Here is a 24168-nt window from a genome sequence, read left to right as displayed (position 1 = left end):
GTTTAATACACTCTATGGCAAATGGGAAGGACATCTCTCCATACAATGTATAATACCTTGTTACAGTGAAAGCCTCAGAAATATGGGAGCTGAGGGGATGGACTGGAATGAGAGAAGGGTAGAATCCATATCTTTGTGCCACTGTAAGATCCTCTAGTTGAGTATGGGCACGTGACAGGCTATGGGAGTGGACTGAGAAGACCCAATCACCTCCTTTGTTCAGATTTTATGGCTGCCCATCATCGTCACGGGGCTAATTTAGAGTCATTTAATTTCTGTAGAGGAGAGAATAGACAACACAGGACAAAAAGGCCTCAGTGAATTTGTTGGAACTTGTCATGCTCTAACTTTGTGACTTAGTTAAAGATTTAATGTGTATTGTTATGGGAGGAAAGTCAACAAACCAGAATTAAGGAAATTTGCAGGATCATCCACTAGTGGTTCTTTTTTTTTTTTTTTTTTTTGAGGCGGAGTCTCGCTCTGTCGCCCAGGCTGGAGTGCTGTGGCCGGATCTCAGCTCACTGCAAGCTCCGCCTCCCGGGTTCCCGCCATTCTCCTGCCTCAGCCTCCCGAGTAGCTGGGACTACAGGCGCCCGCCACCTCGCCCGGCTAGTTTTTGTATTTTTTAGTAGAGACGGGGTTTCACCGTGTTAGCCAGGATGGTCTCGATCTCCTGACCTCGTGATCCGCCCGTCTCGGCCTCCCAAAGTGCTGGGATTACAGGATTGAGCCACCGCGCCCGGCCCCACTAGTGGTTCTTAAACTTTGCTGCATATTAGAAGCACCTGGGGAAGTATAAAATACACAAGTACTCAGGCCTCTCCCCATACCAAGGAAGTCAAAATTTTGGGGGGTGTGATCCAGGCCACACTTTTTTTTTAAGTTTCCAAGGTAATTCCAACGTATCACCGAATTTGAGAATCGTTGATTTTCTAGACTGATCATATACTCTGGATCTTTTCTAGTTGTATATTATTCCTTTTACCTGAAATGTTCCTTCATCCTTTCTTCAGGCAAAGACCTGCTAATCTTTAAAAAATTCGCCACAAAGATACCTTCCATTGATAGAGTTAGTTCATTCATTCAATAAATATTTGCTGAAAGTTGGTGTTGCTTCCTTCTCCATGGCACTAGCACTTAGTAACAACACTTCATTAATTTTAGTTATTTGTTATTATTACTTTTTCTTCTACAGCCTCTGACTTATTTGAAGCCAGGATTGTAAAGTATTCATCTTTGACTTTTGTAGTACATTTCCTTTCTTTTCCCCCATTTTCCCACATCCCCGGCTTGGGAATCCTAGTCTTACAAACATTCTTTGTTGAATAATTATGAATTTTAAAATTTTATTATTTTTATTTGTACAACTTTATGGGGTATATGTGAAATTTTGTTGCATGTATATAATACATACTGATCAAGTCAGGGTATTTAGGGTGTTCATCACCCAAGAACAAAACATTTTTATTAAGTAGAATCACCCTACTCAGCTATCAAACATTGCTTTTATTCCTACAATCTTACTCTATGTTTACCCTGTACCCTTTAACCCACTTCTCTTCATCCTTCCCCTTTACCCCCAATCACTCTTCCTAGCATCTGTTATCTATTTTTCCATTCTCTATCCCCATGTGATCAAATTTTTTAGATCCCACATATAAGTGAGAACGTGTGATATTTATCTTTTTGGATAAGTATTTATGTGTACAAATATATGTGATATTTATCTATTTCATTTAAGATAATTACCATCAGTTCCATTCTTGTTACTGCAAATGACATGATTTCATTTTTTTAATGACTGAATAGTACTCCATGGTGTACCACATTTTCTTTATTCATTCACGCACTGAGGGACATTTAAATTGATTCCAGGCCTTTCTATTATGAATAGTGCTATAATAAACACGTGAGTGCAAGTACGCTTTGATACCCTTTTCCTTTGTGTAGATACCTAGTAGTGGGATTGTTGGATGTAGTGGTAATTCTATTTTCGGTATTTTGAGAACTCTCCATATTGTTCTTCATAGTGGCTGGACTAGTTCACATTCCTACCAACTGTGTATGAGAGTTCCCTTTTCTCTGCATCCTCACCAACATCTGTTATTTTTTGTCTTTTTAGTAATAGCCATTCTGACTGGGGTAGGATGATATCTCCTTTTGGTGTTGACTTACATTTCCCTAATGATTACTGATGTTGAGCATTTTTTCATATATCTATTGGCCATGTGGTATGTCTTCTTTTGAGAGATGTCTATTCATATCCTTTGCCCACTTTTTAATGGGATTGTTTGTTTTTTCCTGTTGTTTGAGTTCCTTGTATATTTTGGGTATTAGTCTCCTGTCTGATAGTTTGCAAATATTTTCTCTCATTCGACAGGTTGTCTGTTCACTCTGTTGATTATTTCTTTTGCTGTGCAGAAGCATTTTAGTTTAATTAAGTCCCATTTGTCATTTTTGTTTTTGTTGCCTGTGCTTTAATGTCTTAGTCATAAATTTTTTGCCTAGATCAATGTCCAGGAGAGTTTTCCCCTAGGTTTTTCTGCTAGCAGTTTTATAGTTTGGGGTCTTATATTTAAGCCTAAAGGCTTAAACAATCCATTTTGAGTTTTTTTTTTTTTTTTTTTTTTTTTTTTTTTTTGTATGTAGTGAGAGATATAGTGGTTCAGTTTTATTCTTCTGCATGTGGCTATCAAACTTTCTCAACACCGTTTATTGAACAAGATTTCTTTTCCCCAGTGTAATTTCTTGTCAGCTTTGTCAAAGATCAGTTGTTTGTAAATATGTGACTTTATTTCTAAGTTCTTTATTCTGCTCCATTGGTTCATATGTCTAATTTTATACTAATACCAGGCTGTTTTAGTTACCATAGTCTTATAATATATTTTGAAGTCAGGTAATGTGATGCCTTCAGATTTATTCTTTTTGCTTAGGATTGCTTTGGCTATTCAGGCTTTTTTTTTTCCTTTGGTTCCACATGAATCTTAGGAGTCTAGTCACATTCTAATTCTGTGAAGAATGGCATTGGTATTTTGATAGGGATTGCACTGAATCTGTAGATTGCTTTGGGCAATATGGTTATTTTAAATAATATTAATTCTTTCAATTCATGAACATGGGATTTTTTTGTTTGTTTTTTGGTGTCCTCTTTGATTTCTTTTTTTTTCTCCTTTTCCTTTTTTTTTAAACTCCTGCTTTGTCACCCAGGCTGGAGTGCAGTGGCACAATCACAGCTCACTGCAGCTTTGACTTCCTGGGTTTAGGCAATCTTTCTGCCCAAGCCTCCCAAGTAGCTTGTATGCCACCATGCTCAGCTGATTAAGAATTTTTTTTGTAGAGGCAGGGTCTTACTATGTTGCCCAGGCCAGTCTTGAACTCCTGGGCTCAAATGATCCTCCTTCCTCGGCCTCTCAAAGTGCTGGGATTACAGGCATGAGCCACTGTGCCTCGTCTTCAATTTCTTTCATCATTGTTTTGTAGTTTTCCTTGTAGAGATCACTCACTGCCTTGGTTAAATTTATTACTAGGTTTCTTTTTTTGTAGCTATTGTAAATGGAATTGCCTTCTTGATTTTCTTCTCAGCTAGATCATTATTGCTGTATAGAAATGCTACTGATTTTTGTACATTAATCTTGTATACTGCAACTTAATGAATTCATTTACCAAATCTGAGTTTTTTTGTGGAGTTTTAAGGTTTTTCTAGGTATAAGATAATATCATCAGCACAGAGGGATAATTTGATTTCCTATTTTCTAATTTGGATGCCTTTTATTCACTTATCTTGCCTGATTGCTCTGGCTATGGCTTCCAATAATATCGTGAATAAGAATAATGAAAGTGGACATCCTTGTCTTGTTCCTTTCTCTCTCTCTCTCTCTCACCTGTCTTTCTTTCTTCTCTTTCTCCTTCTTTCTTTCTTTTCTTTCTTTCTTTCTTTCTTTCTTTCTTTCTTTCTTTCTTTCTTTCTTTCTTTCTTCCTTTCTTTCTTTCTTTCTTTCTTTCTTTCTTTCTTTCTTTCTTTCTTTCTTTCTTTCTTTCTTTCTTTCTTTCTTTTTCTTTCTTTCTTTTTTCCCTTCCTTCCTTCCTTCCTTCCTTCCTTCCTTCCTTCCTTCCTTCCTTCCTTCCTTCCTTCCTTCCTTCCTTCCTTCTTCTCTCTCTCTCTTTTATTTTCTTTTTTCCTTTTGTTGCTTTTTTCTCCTTGTCCATTTTAGGTATTAGTGTGATGCTAGCCTCATAGAATAAATTAGGGAGAATTCCCTCCTCTTTGGCTTTTCGGAATAGATTCAGGGGGATTGGTATTAGTTCTTCTTTGCACATTTGGGTGAATTTGACTGTGGATCCATCCTGTCTTGGGATTTTTTCTATTGGGAGCCTTTTGTTACTGATTCAATAATAATACTGATTATTGGTCTGTTTAGATTTTACATGTCTTCCTGATTCAATCTTGGTAAATTGTATGTTTCCAGGAATTTATTCATTTTTTTTCTAGGTTTTTCAGTTTGTCAGTGTATAGTTGTTTTTCATAGTTGGTGATGATTTTTTAAAATTTCTGTCATATCAATTGTACTGCCCCTTTTTTCGTGTCTTATTTTGTTTATTTGGGTCTTCTTTCACTTTTCTTGATTAATCTAGCTAGTGGTTTATCTATTGTTTTTATCTTTTTGAAGAATCAATTTTTCATTTCATTGATCCTTTATTTTTAAGTCTCTATTTCATTTAGTTCTTCTCTGGTCTTAATTATTTTGAGTTTGGTTTGGTTTTACTTTTCCAGTTTCTTGAGGTGTCTTGTTAGATTGTTAATTTGTCATCTTTCTACTTTTTTGATGTAGGCATTTATTACTATAAACTTTCCTTTTAGCACTACTTTTGCTGTATTCTTCAGGTTTCAGTATGTTGTATTTGTATTTTCATTTGTTTCAAGAATTTCTTAAAATTTGCATCTTAATTTATTCTTTGACCCAGTGGTTATTCAGAAGCATGTTGTTTAATTTCCATGTATTCATATAGTTTCCAAAGTTCCTCTTGGGGTTAATTTCTAGTTTTACTCTATTGTGACCTGGGAAGATACTTGATATGATTTTTAAAAATATGTTGAGACTTGTTTTGTGGCCTAACATATCGTCTATTTTGGTAAAGTTCCATGTGCTGATGAGAAGAATGTGTATTCTGTAGTTGTTGGATAGAATGCTCTGAAAATGTCTGTTAGGTTCACTTGTTCTAAAGTCTAGTTTAAATTCAATTTTTTTAAAATTGATTTTCTGTCTAGATGATCTGTCTAATGCTGAAAATGGGGTGTTGAAGTCCCTCACTATTATATTGCAGTCTATCTCTGTATATAGATCTAGTAATATTTGTTTTATGAATCTAGTTCTCCAGTGTTGAGCACATATATATTTAGAATTGTTATATATTCTTGCTGCATTGATTCTTTTATCTTCATATAATTCCCTTCTTTTTTGTTTTCTCCTGTTCTTGACTTAAAGTCAGCTTTGCTTGATATAAGTACAGATATCCCTGCTTGCTTTTGGTTTTTGTTTGCGTGGAACATCTTTTCCCATTCCTTTACTTTCTCAGTCTATATGTGTCTTTACTGGTAAGGTGGGCTTTTTCAGTCTGTATGCTGATAGGTGTATATGCTGCTAAGTGGAATATGGTTGCATCATTTAAAAAAGTCTATTCTATGTCTTTTGTGTGGATACTTTAATCTGCTTATGTTCAAGGATATATGCGGCTTTGTTCCTGTCATATTGTTAGATGTTTTCTGGTTGTTTTTTGTATTCTTTGCTCTTTTGTTTTTCTCTTATTGTTTGTCATCGTGGTTTGGTGAATTTCTATAGTGATACCATTTGAGTCCTTTCTCTTTCCCTTCTTTGTTTGATTGCTTTACTAGTGAGTTTTATAATTTTGTGTGTTTTCATGATGGTAAATGTCATCCTTTCACTTCCAGGTTTAGGATTCCCTTGAGCATTTCTAGAACCAGTTTAGTGATAATGAATTCCCTCAGCATTTGCTTGTCTGATAAATATTTTATTTCTCCTTCACTTATGAAGGATTACTTGGTGGATATGGTATTCTTGGCTGCCAGTTTTTCTTCTATTTCAGCACTTTGAATATACTATCCCATTCTCTTCTGGTCTGTAAGGTTTCTGCTGAGAAATTTGCTGTTAGTCTCATAGGGATTCCCTTATAACTGTCTAGGTGTTTTCTCTTCCTGTTTTAAGATTTGCTCTTTATTTTGACAGTCTGATTATAAAATGCATTGGAGAAGGCCTTTTTGCATTGTATCTTCCTTGGGATCATTTAGCCTCCTTTATCTGAATGTCTAAATTTCTTGCTAGACTTGGAAAGTTTTCATCTATTCTTTTGGTAAATGTGTTTTCTAATCCTTTCATTGTGCCTATTTATTCTTGGGATACTAATAATTCATATATTTGGTCACTTTATGTTGTACCAAATGTCATAAAGGCCTTGCTCAGTTTTTCAATGTTTGTTTCTTTATTTTTGTCCAACTGGGTTATTTAAAAAAAAAACCTGTGCTCAAGTTCTAAGATTCTTTCTTCTGCCTAATCTAGTCTGTTGTTTAAGCTTTCAAATGTATTTTATATTTCTTCTTGAATTTCTATTAGGTTCTGTTTAAAAACTGTCAATACCTATCTTTTTGATAATTTTTTGTATACAGTGAGAGATAACAATCCTGAATTGTTTTCCTGATTTGTTTGTATTGTTTTTCCAAATTCTCTTTCATTTCACTGACTTCTTGAAAATTAATATTTTGAATTCTTTATCTAGAATTTTGAAGTTTTATTTTTAATTAAGATCAATTTCTGGACAATTATTATGTTCCTTTTCAGGTATCATGTTTCCTTGCTTTTTCATGTTTCCTGTATCCTTACATTGATATTTGCACATCTGCTGTAACAGTCACTTCTTTCTGTTTTTCTATTTGCTTTCATAGTGGAAGACTTTTTCCTGAAGATGAATCTGTGGTGTTGGTTAGGCAAGGCGCATTGGCTTTGATTCTGGGTATGTGCAATACTGTATTCTCTGTATGATTTCTTTGACTATAAACAGTGTTAGTGCTTTCTTGCATTTACATGGAGGGTTAGGGTGCATTTATTAGTGGAGGCTTTGATGAAGTTGTGCTGGAGACTGGTAAGCCATGTGGGCCAGGCTTTAGACTTCAGTAATAGTAGTAGTAGGCTGAACATGCCTGTCTTTTTGCCCAGGGTGGTGTATGCTGGCATCTGTGTTGGCAGTTCCCAGTAGGCCTATGGTGGGCCTTCAGGTGGCTTGCATGGATTCCAGTAGTGGCAGTGGCGGGATGGGGGGGTTAACAGATTCTTTGGTGCCTGGGAAACCAGGGTGTCATGCGCTATCATGGTGGCAGTGGTGGGCTGACCCTCTGTGTCCTGAGCAGTGCAAGCTGATGTTGGTGCTGCTGCAGTGCAGGGCTGCTCCCAACATCCCCAGACATGCCACTCTCAAGCTCTTCTCTTTGCTGCAGCAGTTGTGTAGTGCCACACAGAGGGAGGGAGGGGCACTGCCTCATGCACAAGCCCAGGCATGAGAGCCAAGCTGCCATGGGGGGTTGGGGTGAGAGTCACCACTCACCATCCTAGACAGGTAACCTTCTAGCTCTCCCTTGGACAAGCCTCCAGCAGCAGTAGGAGTGGGTGTGTGGAGGGAGAGGAGCACTCCTGTTCTCTGTGCAAGAGCCTGAGCCCAGAGGCTACTCCACTGGTAAAGAGGATGTCACTTTTTGGAGATGTGACTGCTAGATGTCACAGCTAGCAGTTTGGGCCACTGCTAGGGGCAGGGTCTCTTCACACAGCCCAAGGTAGGGAGTTTTCAGGCTCTGGAAAGTACATTCTTTGGTTTCCTTTGTCCCAGGGGCTGCCTTTTGCTACATGACACCGTCTTTTTCCCTGGGAAGCACTACTCCTTGTGAGCTAGAGTACTAGAGACCCTGCAGTACCTTTGGGTCCAGCCAGTGCTGTGCTGCTATAGCCTTCTGAGTGGATCCTGGGGAATGCCGGTGGGAGCTCCCAGGATGTGGAGATACAGGGGCTGTCTTCCCAGAGCAAGATGCCATTCCATGATAGCTACTCCCCAAATGGGTCCCTGCCACAGCTGATCATGTCTCAGCAGGGTTTGAATGACACAGGGCGAGTTCTCTGTTGGGTGCAATGCTCTTGCAGGGTCTCCAGATCACTGCTCATGCTAGTGTCAGGGTTCATGTGGGTAGAGAAACTCTCCTGTGGTTCAGATAACAACAGTCTGTGGCAGGGATGTGGACAACTGAAGCTTTCTCACTTACCTTTTCTCCACAATACCAATCCCCTTGCTATTGTTTGATCTTGGTTGAGCCAGCTGCTTGCTTCCTTCCCCTTCTGTGCCTCAGGTATTTTCCTTGAGCTCTATGTTGGATTCTAGTGTTCTCTCTTAGATGTCCTATTTGAGATGTGATTATCTATTCACAATTTTTATTTTTTCTGAAGAGGGCAGGTGTCTGATGTCTATAGTTAGCCATCTTGTGGCCTCTTGATTTTAGCCCGGTGAGATCCATATAGGACTTCTATCTACAGAGCTATTATTTTTCTCAAAGTCTACCAAATTGTACAAACTTCAGGCATCATAAAACTTAGATCTTCCTTGGATAGGCCAAAAACCTGAGTACCACTCCCAGCCCTGTGCCTCATTCCCCCAAACTCCTCTGAGATAAGGGGCTGCCCAGGCTGCCTGCTCACTCCTGTCCTCTTCCTGGATCAGCTGGACAACTGGGTCCTTGCCTCCTTCAGAAGCTGGCTAGGGATCTGGCATCTCTCCCTGGGAATGGGAGTGTCCATGGTGGGAACCTCAGATTGGTAGTGGCTGGAGCAAGGAGCAGGTCATATGATGGGCTGGCAGGTAGCAGGGTCTGCGAAAATGACTTTTTTTACAGATGTAGTTACTACATTCAATGAATGCAACATTGCTATAATTTGATTTTTAAAAAAATTTTTACTTTAAGTTCCAGAGTACATGTGCAGAACATGCAGGTTTGTTACATAGGTATACATGTGCCATGGTGGTTTGCTGCATCTAACAACCTGTCACCTAGGTTTTGAGCCCTGCGTGCATTAGCTATTTGTCCTGATGTTCTCCCTCCCCTTGCCCCAGGCTGAAAGGTCTTGGTGTGTGCTGTTACCCTCCCTGTGTCCATATGTTCTCATTGTTCAACTCCCACTATGAGTGAGAATATGTGGTGTTTGGTTTTCTGTTTCCGTGTTAGTTTGCTGAGGATGATGGCTTTCAGCTTCACCCATGTCTCTGCAAAGGACATGATCACATTCCTTTTTATGGCTGCACAATATTCCATTGTGTATATGTACCACATTTTCTTTATTTAGTCTATCATTGATAGGCATTTGGGTTGCTTCCATGTCTTTGCTATTGTGAATAGTGCCACAATAAACATATGTGTGTGTGTATCTTCATAAGATAATGATTTATACTCCTTTGGGTATATACCTAGTAATGGGATTGCTGGGTCAAATGGTATTTCCAGGTCTAGATCCTCAAGGAATCACCACACTGTCTTCCACAATGGTTGAACTAATTTACATTCCCACCAACAGGGTAAAAGCATTCCTATTTCTCCACAGCCTCAACAGCATCTGTTGTTTCTTGACTTTTTAGTAATTGCCATTCTGACTGGCATGAGATGGTATCTCATTGTAGTTTTGATTTGCATTTTTCTAATGATCAGTGATGTTGAGCTTTTTTTCATATGTTTGTTGGCCGCATTAATGTCTTTTTCTGAGAAGTGTCTGTTCGTGTCATTTGCCCACTTTTTGATGAGGTTGTTTGTTTATTTCTTGTAAACTTGTTTAAGTTCCTTGTAAATTCTGGATATTAGCCCTTTGTCAGACGAGTAGATTGCAAAAATTTTCTCCCATTCTGTAGGTTGTCTGTTCACTCTGATGATAGTTTATTTTGCTGTGCAGAAGCTCTTTAGTTTAGTTAGATCCTAGTTGTCAGTTTTTGCCTTCGTTGCAATTGTTTTGGCATTTTCGTCATGAAGTCTGCCCATACCTATGTCATGAATGGTATTGCCTAGTTTTCTTGTAGGGTTTTTATGGTTTTAGGTTTTATATTTAAGTCTTTAATTCATCTTGAGTTAATTTTTGTATAAAGTGTAAGGAAGGGGTCCAGCTTCAGTTTTCTGCATATAGCTAGCTAGTTTTCCTAGCACCATTTATTAAATAGGGAATCCTTTCCCCATTGCTTGTTTTGGTCAGGTTTGTCAAAGACAAGATAATTGTAGGTGTGTGGTCTTATTTCTGAGGACTCTATTCTGTTCCATTGATCTATATGTCTGTTTTGGTATCAGTCCCATGCTGTTTTGGTTACTGGAGCCTTGTAGTATAGTCTGAAGTCAGGTAGTGTGATGCCTCCAGCTTTGTTCTTTTTACTTAGGATTTTCTGGGCTAAACAGGCTCTTTTTTGGTTTCATATGAATTTTTAAGTAATTTTTTCTAATTCTCTGACAAATGTCAATGGTAGTTTGATGGGAGTAGCATTGAATCTATAAATTACCTTGGGCAGTAGGGCCATTTTCATGATACTGATTCTTCCTATCCAAGAGCATGGATTGCTTTTCCATTTGTTTGTATCCTCTCTTATTTCTTTGAGCAATGGTTTGTAGTTCTTGAAGAGGTCCTTCATGTTCCTTGTTAGCTGAATTCCTAGGTATTTTATTCTTTGTAGCAATTGTGAATGGGAGTTCATTCATGATTTGGCTCTCTGCTTGTATATTGTTGGTGTGTAGAAATGATTGTGACTTTTGCACATTGATTTTGTATCCTGAGACTTTGCTGATGCTGCTTATCAACTTAAGGAGCTTTTGAGTTGAGACGATGGGGTTTTCCAAACATAGGATCATCTTGTTTGCAAACAGAGACAGTCTGACGTCCTCTCTTCTGATTTGAATATGCTTTATTTCTTTCTCTTGCCTGATTGCCCTGGCCAGAACTTTCAATACTATGTTGAATAGGAGTGGTGAGAGAGGGCATCCTTGTCTTGTGCTGGTTTTCAAAGGGAATGCTTCCAGCTTTTTCCCATTCTACATGATATTGGCTGTGGGTTTGTCATAAATAGTTCATATTATTTTGAGATATGTCCCATTAATACCTAGTTTATGGAGAGTTTTTAACCTGAAGAGATGTTAAATTTTATTGAAGGCCTTTTCTGCTTCTATTGAGATAATCATGTGGCTTTTGTCATTGGTTCTGTTTATGTGATGGATTACTTTTATTGATTTACATATGTTGAACTAGCCTTGCATCCCAGGGATGAAGCTCAATTGATCTTGGTAGATAAGCTTTTTGATGCACTGCTGGATTCAGTTTGCCAGTATTTTATTGGGGATTTTAGCATGATGCTTATCAGGGATATTGGCCTGAAGTTTTCTTTTTTGTTGTTGTGTCTCTGCCAGGTTTTGGTATCAGGATGATGCTGTCCTCATAAAATGAGTGACTCATAAAAGAGTCGCTCCTTTTCAATTGTTTGGAATAGTTTCAGAAGAAATGGTACTAGCTCTTCTTTGTATCTCTGGTAGAATTCAGCTGTGAATCCATCTGGTCATGGGCTTTTTCTGGTTGGTAGGTTGTTTATTAGTGCCTCAACTTCAGAACTTGTTATTGGTCTACTCAGGGCTTTGACTTCTTCCTGGTTTAGTCTTGGGAGGGTGTATGTGTCCAGGAATTTATCCATTTCTTCTAGATTTTCTAGTTTATTTGCATAGAGGTGTTTACAGTATTCTCTGATGGTAGTTTGTATTTCTCTGGGGTCAATGGTGATATCCCATTTATCATATTTTATTGTGTCTATTTGATTCTTCTCTTCTCTATTAGTCTAGCGAGTGGCCTATTTTATTAATTTTTTCAAGAAACAAGCTCCTGGATTTATTGATTTTTTGAAGCATTTTTCATGTCTCTATCTCCTTCAGTTCTGCTCTGATCTTAGTTATCTCTTGTCTTCTACTACCTTTTGGATTTGTTTGCTTTTGCTTCTCTAGTTCTTTTAATTGTGATGTCAGGGTCTCAGTTTGTGATCTTTCTAGCCTTCTGATATGGGCATTTAGTGCTATAAATTTTTTCTTTTTTTTTTTTTTTTTTGAGACAGAGTCTTGCTTTGTCATCCAGGCTGGAGTGCAGTAGCACAATCTCAACTCACTGCACCTCTGCCTCCCAGGTTCACGGGATTCTCTTGCCTCAGCCTCCCGAGTAGCTGGGATTACAGGCACGTGCCACCATGCCTAGCTAATTTTTGTATTTTTAGTACAGACAGGGTTTCACTATCTTGGCCAGGCTGGTCTTGAACTCCTGACCTCCTGATCCACCCACCTCAGCCTCCCAAAGTGCTGGGATTATAGGTGTGAGCCACTGCACCTGGCCTAAATTCCCCTCTTAACACTGCTTTAGCTGTATCCCAGAGATTCTGGTATGTTGTCTCTTTGTTCTTGTTGATTTTGAAGAAATTCTTGATTTCTGCCTTAATTTCATTATTTACCCGGGAGTCATTCAGGAGCAGGTTGTTCAATTTCCATGTAGTTGTGTGGTTTTGAGTGAGTTTCTTAATCTTGAGTTCTAATTGGATTGCACTGTGGCCTGAGAGACTGTTATGATTTCCATTCTCTTTTCATTTGCTGAGGAGTGTTTTACTTCCAATTATGCGGTCAATTTTAGAGTAAGTGCCATGTGGCACTGAGAAGAATGTATAGTCTTTTGTTTTGGGGTGGAGAGTTCTGTAGATATTTGTTAGGTCTACTTGATCCTGAGCTGAGTTCAATTTCTGAATATCCTTGTTAATTTTCTGCCTCATTGATTTGTCTAATATTGACAGTGGGGTGTTAAAGTCTCCCACTATTATTGTGTGGGAGTCTAAGTCTCTTTGTAGGTATCTATGAACTTGTTTTATTAATCTGGATGCTCCTGTATTGGGTGCATATATACTAAGGATAGTTAGCTCCTCTTGTTGAATTGATCCCTTTACTATTATGTAATGCTTTTGTCTTTTTTGGTCTTTGTTGGTTTAAAGTCTGTTTTGTCCGAAACTAGGATTGCAACCCCTTCTTTTTTCTACTTTCCATTTGCTTAGTAAATTTTCCTCCATCCCTTTATTTTGAGCCTATTTGTGTCTTTGTATGGGTTATGGGTCTCTTGAATACAGTACACTGATGGGTCTTGACTCTTTATCCAATTTGCCATTCTGTGTCTTTTAATTGGGGCATTTAGCCCATTTTCATTTAAAGTTAATATTGTTACTTGTGAATTTGATCCTGTCATCATAATGCTAGCTGGTTATTTTTGCACACTAGTTGATGCAGTTTCTTCATAGTGTCATTGGCCTTTATATTTTGGTGTTTTTGCAGTGGTTGGTACAGGTTTTTCCTTTTCATATTTAGTGCTTCCTTCAGGAGCTCTACAAGGCAGGCCTAGTGGTGATGAATTCCCTCAGCATTTGTTTGTCTGAAAAGGATTTTATTTCTCCTTCACTTATGAAGTTTAGTTTGGCTGGATATGATATCCTGAGTTAAAAATTATTTTCTTTAAGAATCTTGTATATTGGCCCCCAATCTCCTCTGGCTTATAGAGTTTCTACTGAGAGGTCTGCGGTTAGTCTGATGGGTTTCCCTTTGTAGGTGACCTGGCCTTTTTCTCTAGCTGCTCTTAACATTTTCGCCTTTACCTCCACTTGGATAATCTGATGATTATGTGTCTTGGGGTTGATCTTCTCATAGAGTATCTTAGTAGGGTTCTCTGTATTTCCTGAATTTGAATGTTGTCCTGTCTTGCTAGGTTGAAGTTCTCCTGGATAATATTCTTAAGTGTGTTTTCCAACTTGCTTCCATTCTCCGCATCTCTTTCAGGTACTCCAATCAGTCATAGGTTCAGTCTTTTTACACAGCCCCATAGTTCTCAGAAGTTTTGTTCATTCCTTTTCATTCTTTTTTCTCTAATCTTGTTTGCCTGCCTTATTTTAGCAAGATAATCTTCAATCTCTGATATTCTTTCTTCTGCTTGATTGATTCAGCTATCTTGTGTGTGCTTCATGAAGCTCTCATGCTGTGTTTTTTAGTTCCATTAAGTCATTTATGTGCCTTTCTAAACTGGTTTTTTTCTAGTTAGCAGCTCCTGTAACATTTTATCATGGTTCTTAGCTTCTTTGCATTGGGTTAGAACATGCTCCTTTAGCTCAGTGAATTTTGTTATTTCCCACCTTCTGTAGCATACTTCTGTCAATTTGTCCATCTCATCCTCTGTCCAGTTCTGTGTCCTTACTGGAAAGGTGTCACAATCATTTGGAGGAGAAGAGTCACTCTGGCCTTTGAGTTTTTCATTGGTGGTTTTTTTTTTATTCTTTCTCATCTTCATGAGTTTTTCTAGTTTCAATCTTTGAGGCTGCCGACCCTTGGATGAGGTTTTTGTGGGGACTTTTTTGTTGATGCTGTTGTGTTGCTCTCTGCTTTTTTGTTTTTCTTTCTATAGTTAGGCCCCTCTTCTGTAGGGCTACTGTGGTTTGCTGGGGGTTCACTTCAGGCCCTATTAATCTGCTCCCATGCCTAGAATTGTCACTTGAGGAGGTTGGAGAACAGCAAGGATGGATGTCTGCTCTTTCCTCTGGTATCTCTGACCTTGAGGGGCACCAACCTGATGCCAGTAGGAATGCTCCTGTATTGGGTGTCTGACCACCCTGTTTTGTAGGGGGAGGTCTCACCCAGTTGGCATGGGAAGCAGGACCCATTTAAGGAAGTACTTTGGCTGTCCTTTGGTGGAGGGGGTGTGCTGCTCTGGGGGGAAACCCACTCATCTGAATGCCAAGATTCTCCAGAGCTAGGAGGAGGAAAGACTAAGTCTGTTGGTCCATGGATACTATGGCCACCCTCCCCATAGGGGCTCAGGCCCAGGGAGATCAGAGTTCTACCCCTGAGCCCCCAGCTGGAGTTCCTGCAGGGAGGCCCCACCTAGTCAGGAGGGATGGGTCAGGGTCCGTACTGAAGAGGCAGTCTGTCTGCCACAGCTGGTGTGCTGGGCTTGGAGGAATACCTCTTGGGACCAAGCTATCCAGCCTCCCTGGCTCCAGCAGGGGAAAGCACAGCCTGGAGCTATAGTGATGGGTACTGCCCTTACCCCTTCTGGAGCTTAGTGTGTTAGGTGGCTAGCAGCTGCAGTGATGGCTGCCATGCTTCCCCCAAGGAGCTCAGGTGGCTTAGACAACAGGCAGCCGCAGCTGTGGTGATGGCTGCACCTCCCTCCAGGAACTCGCCAGGCTTAGCCAGATTCCAGCCAAGTGGGTGCTGAGAATCTGTATGACTCCATGACTGGGATCCAAGGCCCTGGTGACGGGCTTACGAGTGGGATCTTCCAGTATGTGGGTTGCACAGTTCCATGGAAAAAGCATGGTTTCCTAGCCTGGGTAACATGCTCACTCACTGCTTCCTTTGGCTGGGGATGGGGGCTCCCCTGCCCTGGGTGGCTCTAAGGTGGGCTACTGCACCACACTGCCCTTCCTTCCTCTCCGTGGGTCACGCCAGCTGCCTAGTCAGTTCTGATGACAGAACCTAGATACCTCAGTTGCTGTGCAGGATTCACATGCTGTTTTGGTTCTTTTTGATGGGAGCCTTGGATCACCACTGCTTCTAGTTGGCCATCTTGGCCCTGCCCTATAGTTTGATTTTGAAAAATCAAATTATATTCTCAGATTTGTTTGTAATGCTCTTCTCAGAGGTGACCTTTATTTTGTGTCTTTTGTTTGCATTGCATTGAAAGTGAGGATAAAATTGAGAAGAAGAGGTTTCTCTTTCTCTCCCTTTAACTGCCCTGACAAACTCAAAGCTTTCTTCTCTGCAATGGGAACCTGCATGGAAGCTTTTGTGTTTCCTTAGTCCTGAACTTCAGTCACTTTTAAAATGATGAAGTTGGGTACAGGTAAGGTTCTCAAGCTTCTGAAATTAGTTTTCCTTTCTTTAAAACTCTTTGTTTTATTGTGGAGAAGCACAGTGGGTTAATTCATATTTGAGATAATTCTTACAGAAAAAAGATGTCTTAGTTTGGATTCTCTCTGAATCAGATCCTGAAACAAGGATTTGGGGGCAAGTAGTTTATTTTTGAAGGGGTCCCTGGAAGCACCATGAAGGAGTAGGATTATGGGATGGAGACCTGTGAAAAGTCAAAAGAGAGTGCATTCAGGAGTGGTTACCACCGTGGGTACCTGGGACTCAATCCTGCTGGAGACCCTCTAAGAAACTGTAGTTGCTACAAGGGGTAAGGAAGCTGGGACATTTATTTACCATTTTCCATCTTTTACAGGTTGAAGTTTATGTCTGGAGAAATTAACTCCCCACTATTTCTGGCCTACCTGGATATGGGCAGCACATGCTCTTCAGGCAGAGGAAGTCCAGAGTCAAAGAGACACAAATGCTTGAGGTAGGAACTCATTGGTTTGTGAAGCGAACTGTCTGCCAAAGCAGTAGGCAACCAATGCTACAGGAGTGGGTCAGGGAATATGGGTGAGGCACCAACTGTCTGTGTCAGAAGACTGTTGTTTTCAGATATGAGGAAGTTAGACTTACACTCCCTAAACTTATACTCTGTTAGTGGCCATAAAAATAGATCGGTAATGCATTGTGCTTTTTGTGGATAATTCCTGTTCATCCACCAAATCTCCATTTAGAGCCAATCTGCCTGAACTTAATTTATCCTTGTAATTCTACACAGGCTCTTCTTGTATTGACCCTAATCATTGTCTCTTGGTAGTCTACCTAACTAGAAAGTATGCTGTATCCTGACTGCCCACCAGAGCTCCCAAATAAGCCGTATCAGAGTGCAAGGATAATTTAATTTCATCTTTAGCACCCCCTTTCACCCTCAAAGTGTTTGTTTCTTAGTAAGGGGTATATGTGTTGGGGAGTGGGTGTTTGAACACAGCAATAAACCTACACAGTGGCTCCCACTGATGTTCAGCCATGTTCTGAACATGTTATAATTACTGGTGGGCACAGCCTGTCAGAAGTCTGTTTGTACAAGGATTTAAGATCATCCTGGGAGATAATTATTATAAGGGGTGAGGAAGTTAGGGGTGACAGCTTGATCCAGTAATAAGTCTTAGTCATCAGAGGAGGGGGGCTATTCTGAGAATGGTGTGGTGTCTATGACTCAGATTTGTCTCCATTTCTGGCCTCCCTTTAGAGCATGTCTCAGTCTTTTAGAGAGTTGAGGGTAAAGTTATAAATGAATACTAAATGAGTTGTTTTGCTAAAACTGTTGGATACTGGAAGTACCAGTAAGATTACTTGAGATCTCTCTAACAGAATGTAGTACAATCTAAAGAGAAAGGGCTTATCTTCCAGTTTCAACAATGTCCTTGGAGAGGGCCAGAAAAGGGCAAGAGGAATTGGAAGCCACATGGTATCTGACAAGGCTTGTTCATTATCACAGGTGAGATGCACCCAGGGATTTACCAGAACTACTTGGGCAGTGCTTGATTGATGGCTGCATCCCAGGGAAAGCCATGAAATCTGGGTTAGCTGATTAATGCAACCTTATTTGTTCCCATAGGCTGATGAGAACTGGGCAAACTCAAGCTGCAGATGGAACATTCTGATAGATATGGACAAATCCTTTCATTTCTTTTCCACAATCAAGTTTAGGATAGACATATACTGCCTGGTCCATAGTAGGTACTTATACTAGATATCCATTGAATGAATTAACTTTTCTCATATTTGATACACATCAGGAGTGAGCAAGAATTGAACTGATCCCTGAAAAATTTCTAGTCCCCTTGAGGTAAGGGAACCATTACTTCTTTCTTATTTGCTATGCCTTACAGAAATAAAGTCATGTGTTTTTTGTTTTTGTTTTTAAAAAACATTAACAGATATCTAAGTGACTGTGTCAGCCAGGTATGGTCGCTTACTCCTGCAATCCAAGCACTTTGGGAGGCTGAGGAGAGAGGATTGCTTGAGTTCAGGAGTTTGTGACCAGCTTGGGCAATACAGGGAGACATCATTTTTACAAAAAAAATAAAATATTTGCCAGGTACGGTGGTGTGCACCTGTTGTCCCAGCTACTAGGGATGCTGAGGTGGGAGGATTGCTTGTGTGGGAGTTCGAGGCTGCAATGAGCTGTGATTGTGCCAATACACTCCAGCCTGGATGACAGAGTGAGACCCTGTCTCATAGATAAGTAAATAAATGACTTCATCATTGTGAAAACTTCAGAAAAATGAATTCACTGGGGGATTAGTTTAATTGATTACTCTCAGTTTGGCATCACTTGCTAACAGTGTGTCTTTGGACAAGTTACCTAACATCTCAGAACCTCAGATTCTTCTGTAAAATTGAGATAACATTACCTACCTAATAATTATATACATAAAGTGCTTGGTATAGCATATAGGACATGAAATAATTATAATAAGTAATTATAATGGTAACGACAATCATCGTTGTCATCTATTAGATAATCTATGGCGATGCTAAATAAGATCCACCTAGGGAACTGCCTCTACTTTGTTCTTTGTTTTTTAGTTGGTTTTCTGCCTAAGAATAAATATGTAATGTAACCTTCATAACAACTTTTTAATTAAGCCTTTGGTAGAGAGGCTTATAAAAAGTTTCTGGAAATTTAGATATATCGACTATGTCCAGTGGTTTTGTTTTATCTATTTTTGATCCCCTCAAAAAGTATCAACAGATTAGAGATTTCATTTCCTCTTATATCACCTGGGTTGGCTTTTCTGTATCAGCTTTTGCATGTTTGCATCTTTTGGCTAAACCAGTACTTAAAACTTGGGCCTATTGTGTACTTCTCCTGATATATCCTTTGTAGGCTGCTTGAAGCAATGTTTGCTGGAGCCGTGTGAAAGTGTATATTGTCTAGAAGACAGAACTATTTTTAGCTTGAAAGTAGAGCTGTGTTTTTCCTTCTTGGCAAATTCCTTTTCTTTTGATGAAAGCCAAAACTTGAAGGTAGTGGTGACAGATTAGGGCCCTAATTGCTGTGTTGTTGGAAATAAAGAGAGATGTTTATTGCTAATCAGGTAAATAACAGACTAAATTTCATCAGTGTAGTAAGATGAGCCCACTCAGTGGGCTGGTCTTGTAGAATACTTTTTCTAGTGAGCCTGGGAAAACTTGTGAAGTGGCAATAATAAAAACAGCATATGGTCTTTGCTGGAACTTTGTCATATATTAGCAATGTGCTGTGGGTGTGGTAATGAACATCAGGTGTATTTGGCTCAAGACTTCTAAACTTGGGGAAGTGGAATTTTGCTTTTATCCACATACTGGAATGTGTTTTTACATTTCTGGTATTAAAAAAAAAACTTAAGAACTACGTTATTTTTTTATTCCTTATTTGGAAGCTATACTGGTCAGCATAAGAAAATACTTAACTTAAGATCTTCAAAGGCATACTGTAGAGGTTTGGAAAGCATTTGGTTTGGCTTGAAGTGAGTTTGGCGAGTGAAGTGACAAGCACATAAGAAAGAACAACAGGTGAAAAAATGTGGAGTGTCTTTCATCTTTCAAAGGATTTTCTTGATGAATTGAAACAGCCATGAAAATAAGCACTGGCCTTCATGCCCAGTGGCCTAAAAGGACTTATAGTGGGCCAAATCAGAGTCAGGCAGGGGCCTAATGAAAATCAGGCAACAGGCCTAGGCCTAATTAAATATGTTCTGCCTCTCCCCACTTTTTATTCCTTTTGGGATTTGTGGCAGAGAGATATTTCTCTTCTTTGACTCAGATAGAGCTGGTAACGACTAGCAAAGGCAAACAGTGGCATTAGTAAGTACCTCAAGTAGAACGGGGAAAATTTTTGTTGGCTAAATAAATTTTCTTCAGGCCTATTTCTTTTAAAAACTGCTTATAAAAATTAACTAATATATTTCTGGACTAAAGTAAATATCTCTTGAAGTGGTTGAATGGGAGAGACAAAAACTTTTTATTTTGTTTGGGAAAATATACTGCATTTCCTCGTAACTGTGTTTTAGAACTGCTTTTAAAGATGTTCATTGAGCTTCAGCAGCTTCCCAAACTTGTTTAAAGGAGTCTTTGGGATCTATGAGTCATAAATAATTTTCTGATTAAGATCACAAGAAAGATGTCTCCATAGAATTCTGCAAAACTCTAAAGCATATTTGAACAATGTGAATTTGACATAAGAGTAGAACATTTTCTCCAAGGTCCTAATTCATATTTTGTTCATACATGTTCAAACTATGGCAAAGTTTCCATACTTTCCCATAGTTTATAGAATGCGTACACAGAAGACCTGAGACTGCACCACATATTCCCAGGCCCTCAGTCGAGGACTTCTTTCTTGCCAGTACCCCCCATGAAGAATCTGTTGCTTAGTTTAGCATTTGAATACAACTAAAACTTCTGTGTAACTCAGGGAGATAACAAAGTTAATTTATTACAGCACATTTGTAAAGTCCTAGGAGTTGCCTGAATAATAATAATTGGTGAGTCTGTTTTGTGTTTTTCCAGCCTTTGCTTAGGGATTGACTTTCAAAGTAAATGACGATGCCAGATTTGAAAGAATTTTAGAGGCATGTGTTTTGGGAGCAGCATGGATGAGAATCAGAGTGAATCTGCAGACTGCAGGACATTACAAGTATATATTGAGCACAAGAAATATAAAAGGTCAGAAAGACAGACAAATCCTGTGACATATTCCTTTTTTAAAAGAGAAATATAAATACACGACTTAGCCACTGTCAAAGGGTAGTCATAAACAACAACAAACCATACATTTTCAAAAGAAGTCCATTCCCCTGTTTTCCTTTTGAAATGCTTAATGTAAAGCTGCACCAAAAAATTTCTGTGGATTAAGGATTCTGGAATAAGCAAGAGGCAGGAACAAAGTCCACGTGCTCTGTCTTTACTGGCTTTAGTTGTTTTGGTTTCAAGCTAAGCAGCAAAATGTTCCTGCCAAGTAAATATGCATGTGCATGGGATGTTTTCTTTGTTTCACTCAGGCGTTTGAAGAAATTTCCTGGTTTGTATCAGTCATACATCATTTTAGTGTAAGAAAAAACACCCCTTGGAACAATTAAGAACTTGCAACTTATCATTAGAATGAGTAATAAGCTCCAAAGTCTATTTAGAATTGGTTTTTAGAAATTAATTACTGAGGTAAGTCACAAAATGCTTCACTGTTTTCTAACAATTAAAAACTACAGTTCCACAATTCATCAGTGAGAAACTTGTTAGGGCAATATATTTATCATTTATCACTTTAGAAAGGGGTCTACAACTTTTTCTATAAAGAGCCAGATAGTAAATATTTTAGACTGTGAGCCTTTGTAGCGTGCAAGCAGCCAGAGACAATAAGTAAATGAATGAGTGTGTCTATGTTCCAATAAAACATTATGTATTACATGCATTATGTATTACATTTCATAGAATTTTAACATGTCTTAATATCTCATTCTTCCTTTGATTGTTTTTTTGAAACCATGTAAAAATGCAAAAATCATGTTTAGCTTTGAGTTGCAAGCCAGATTTGGTGCAAGTTATAGTTTTCTGACTCTGTTTTAGAATATAAGGCGATTATTATTTTTACTAAGATGCCTGAGTATTATTTTAAAGAGCAATGCATTTTTTTTTCCAACTCAAAATTATTTTATAATTCTGGTCCAATGATTCCTATTTTTCAAATGCATTGTTTGGGCTGTTGGAAGACTGCAGGATGTGGGCTAGCTGAGTGGCATGAGGTTGGACAAATTAAACTCTGACTGTGTTCCTCTCATTATGTTTTAATTCTGTTCATCAGTAAAAGAAACTCGTGCCATTGCCTCACTTGTTGCAATGAATAAATTGGTATAATTTTACAATGGAACAACTGCGTGGATTCTTTTGCTGCCCGAAGACCAGAGGGTTGGGCTCCTCTTCATAAAAGTTTCCATGACAATCTGGCCTGAGAGAATGACAGGTTTGCCATCATGGGGAATTTCTCATTAAGGAAGCTTTTCTTTTACTAGGAAGCTTTATGGAGGCTTAATAGTGGGTCAAACAGAAAGGACCAAATGGGACCTTTTCATAGACCATACCTTATACCCACCATGGCCTGAAAGAGAGCTTGTTTCCTCCTGTGTGTGGCGATGGGATGATGTTCAGAAGCTGAGAGGTTAGGGAGGACCACCATGCTACCCTGGGGTCCTTGCTTCCTTGGGTAACTAAGAAACCCAGACACAGGCATGTGTTATTAATACATGGGCTAAGCCAAGAATTGTAGGTCCCTAGCTTTGCTTATTGAAAGGCAGTGTGTGAAGTCATCAAGAAAGTGGGCTCTGAGCACAACTAACTGAGTCTTTAGCTGGTTCCGCTATTTACTAACTGTGTGACCTTCACTTCTCTGTGCCTCAGTTTCCTCATCTGTAGAAGGGGTATGATCATAACGATTTTTCTTTCATAGGGTTGTTGTGGGGACAAAGTACTTTAATATATGTAATGCATCTTAGAAAAGCACCTGGCACATGGCAGTGATAAATGATAGCTATTGGGATAATTTTTCTTCTTTTTGGCCTTGAAAGTAACGCTTGAAAACTCTTATTTAAAAGAAGATTTTCTTTCAGGTATAATCACTATGATGATATCCTTTGATCTCTTCTTTCTCATCCATATCACTGCTTTATTCTACTGATGTATATCTTCCAGTCACCTCAGCCACCCTGTCCTAATATTCATTTTGGATTCTGACCATTGTAGTGGGCACTCACTACATTTTGTTATATACTCAGCAATCTCCTGGACCTAAATCGAGAAACACTTGGGTCGTATATAAAAGGGAATCCCTGTTCATTAGGTGTAACCTAATATGTTGTCATATAGCTATGGTATAACACATCCTGGATTTGGTTACAAATGTATAGGTAATTCAAGGCAGATTTGTAGTAAGCTGCTCACCCACCTGCCCAGAGCTGAGAAGCTGAAAAGATAGAGCCCAGTGGGGAAAACTAGTAGTGTTCTGAGCATAGGCTTTATGGCTCATCATGCTTTAATAGGGCTTTCCAGGGGCGTAGTGGAATGTTCTGAGGACCTTCAATAAATACGTTTGTGCTTGACTATGTATGTTGGATTTGTTTCCCTTTCCTGCCAACTGGTTTCTGGCTGGAGAGAGAAAAAGCCTTAAATGTTGCTGCACACTATTTTAAATCCGACTTAAGCTGTTTTTTCCTCTTGGGCCTGTTCTGCCTGTGCTCTCTAGAACAGGGCAGGGGTGTGAACAGCTGTTGAGGGAAGCTTTTGTTTTTGTTAATTACTAATCTGGATTCGTCTACTCCTATTTTCTTGGAATGAAAGTGAGATGCTATTTTTTGTCTACTCACTGTAGGATTTTTTTTTTTCTGAGAGGATATATTATATAAGTTATGGACAAAAGCAATTCTAAAACAGTTTAATATGCTTGAGTAAAGTAAGGCCACGTTGAGGAAGACCACCTGCAGATAAAGGGGCATTGCATAATACTTATGTGAAGTCTTTGGGTTTTGTTCTTTGGGGTAACTATAAAACCTAGTTCTCAGCCCTGTAAGAAACCATGTATGTATGAAATGCCTGCTAATTCTTTAAAACAAAACAAAACACACACAGGTCTAATATTTAATCTCATAATTCTTCACTTCTTAGGTATCCTATCCTATAAGACATCCATATGAGGCACCCTCTTTGACTTCAAAAGGTATTTTGTGTAGGCAAGAAACACCCAGAGCATAAAGAAGAATGAGACTTTGCTACAGATATATTTTTATTTGATTGAAACAATTCATCTGAACTACACTTGCTGTGTATTAATCACTTATGCTTTGGACTTATGTAGAGTGTACATTTCTTTAGTGATGCATTGTTATCCAGCGTGCGAGATTCCTATTGTGTGCAAAGGGCAAAACTAAGCCACACGCTTAGGCAACAAGGCATGCAAATGCCTGATTCTGTCATTCAGTCCAAAGGTGAAGTACTTCTATCTCTGCAGTTTGTTTTACTGTAGATTTTCTGGTGTATAACTAGTAATGCCCATCATAAATCTATGTTTATTTTTTTAAGCGAAAAATAAAAAAGAAAACTAGCATTTTTAGTCCTTTATGGATGCCAGGCATTGAATATACATAACTTTATTT

At 39.0% G+C, this 24168-nt stretch overlaps 1 long non-coding RNA gene across 1 annotated transcript in view; it reads left to right on the top strand.

Moving 5' to 3' along the window:
• The window catches only part of LOC126949920 (uncharacterized), a 118157-nt gene that overhangs the window by 31171 nt on the left and 62818 nt on the right, over positions 1 to 24168 (top strand). The window contains exons 4-5 of the long non-coding RNA XR_007723994.1: positions 15813 to 15971; positions 16353 to 19834. This is a non-coding gene — a long non-coding RNA (uncharacterized LOC126949920). The remainder of the gene's footprint in view (positions 1 to 15812; positions 15972 to 16352; positions 19835 to 24168) is intronic.

The sequence above is a fragment of the Macaca thibetana genome, chromosome 3 (assembly GCF_024542745.1).
Source record: "Macaca thibetana thibetana isolate TM-01 chromosome 3, ASM2454274v1, whole genome shotgun sequence".
In the NCBI taxonomy this organism is placed as follows: Eukaryota; Metazoa; Chordata; class Mammalia; order Primates; family Cercopithecidae; genus Macaca; species Macaca thibetana.
The sequence above is the reverse complement of the archived record's forward strand: the minus strand, read 5'-3'. Positions and strand labels throughout refer to the sequence as shown.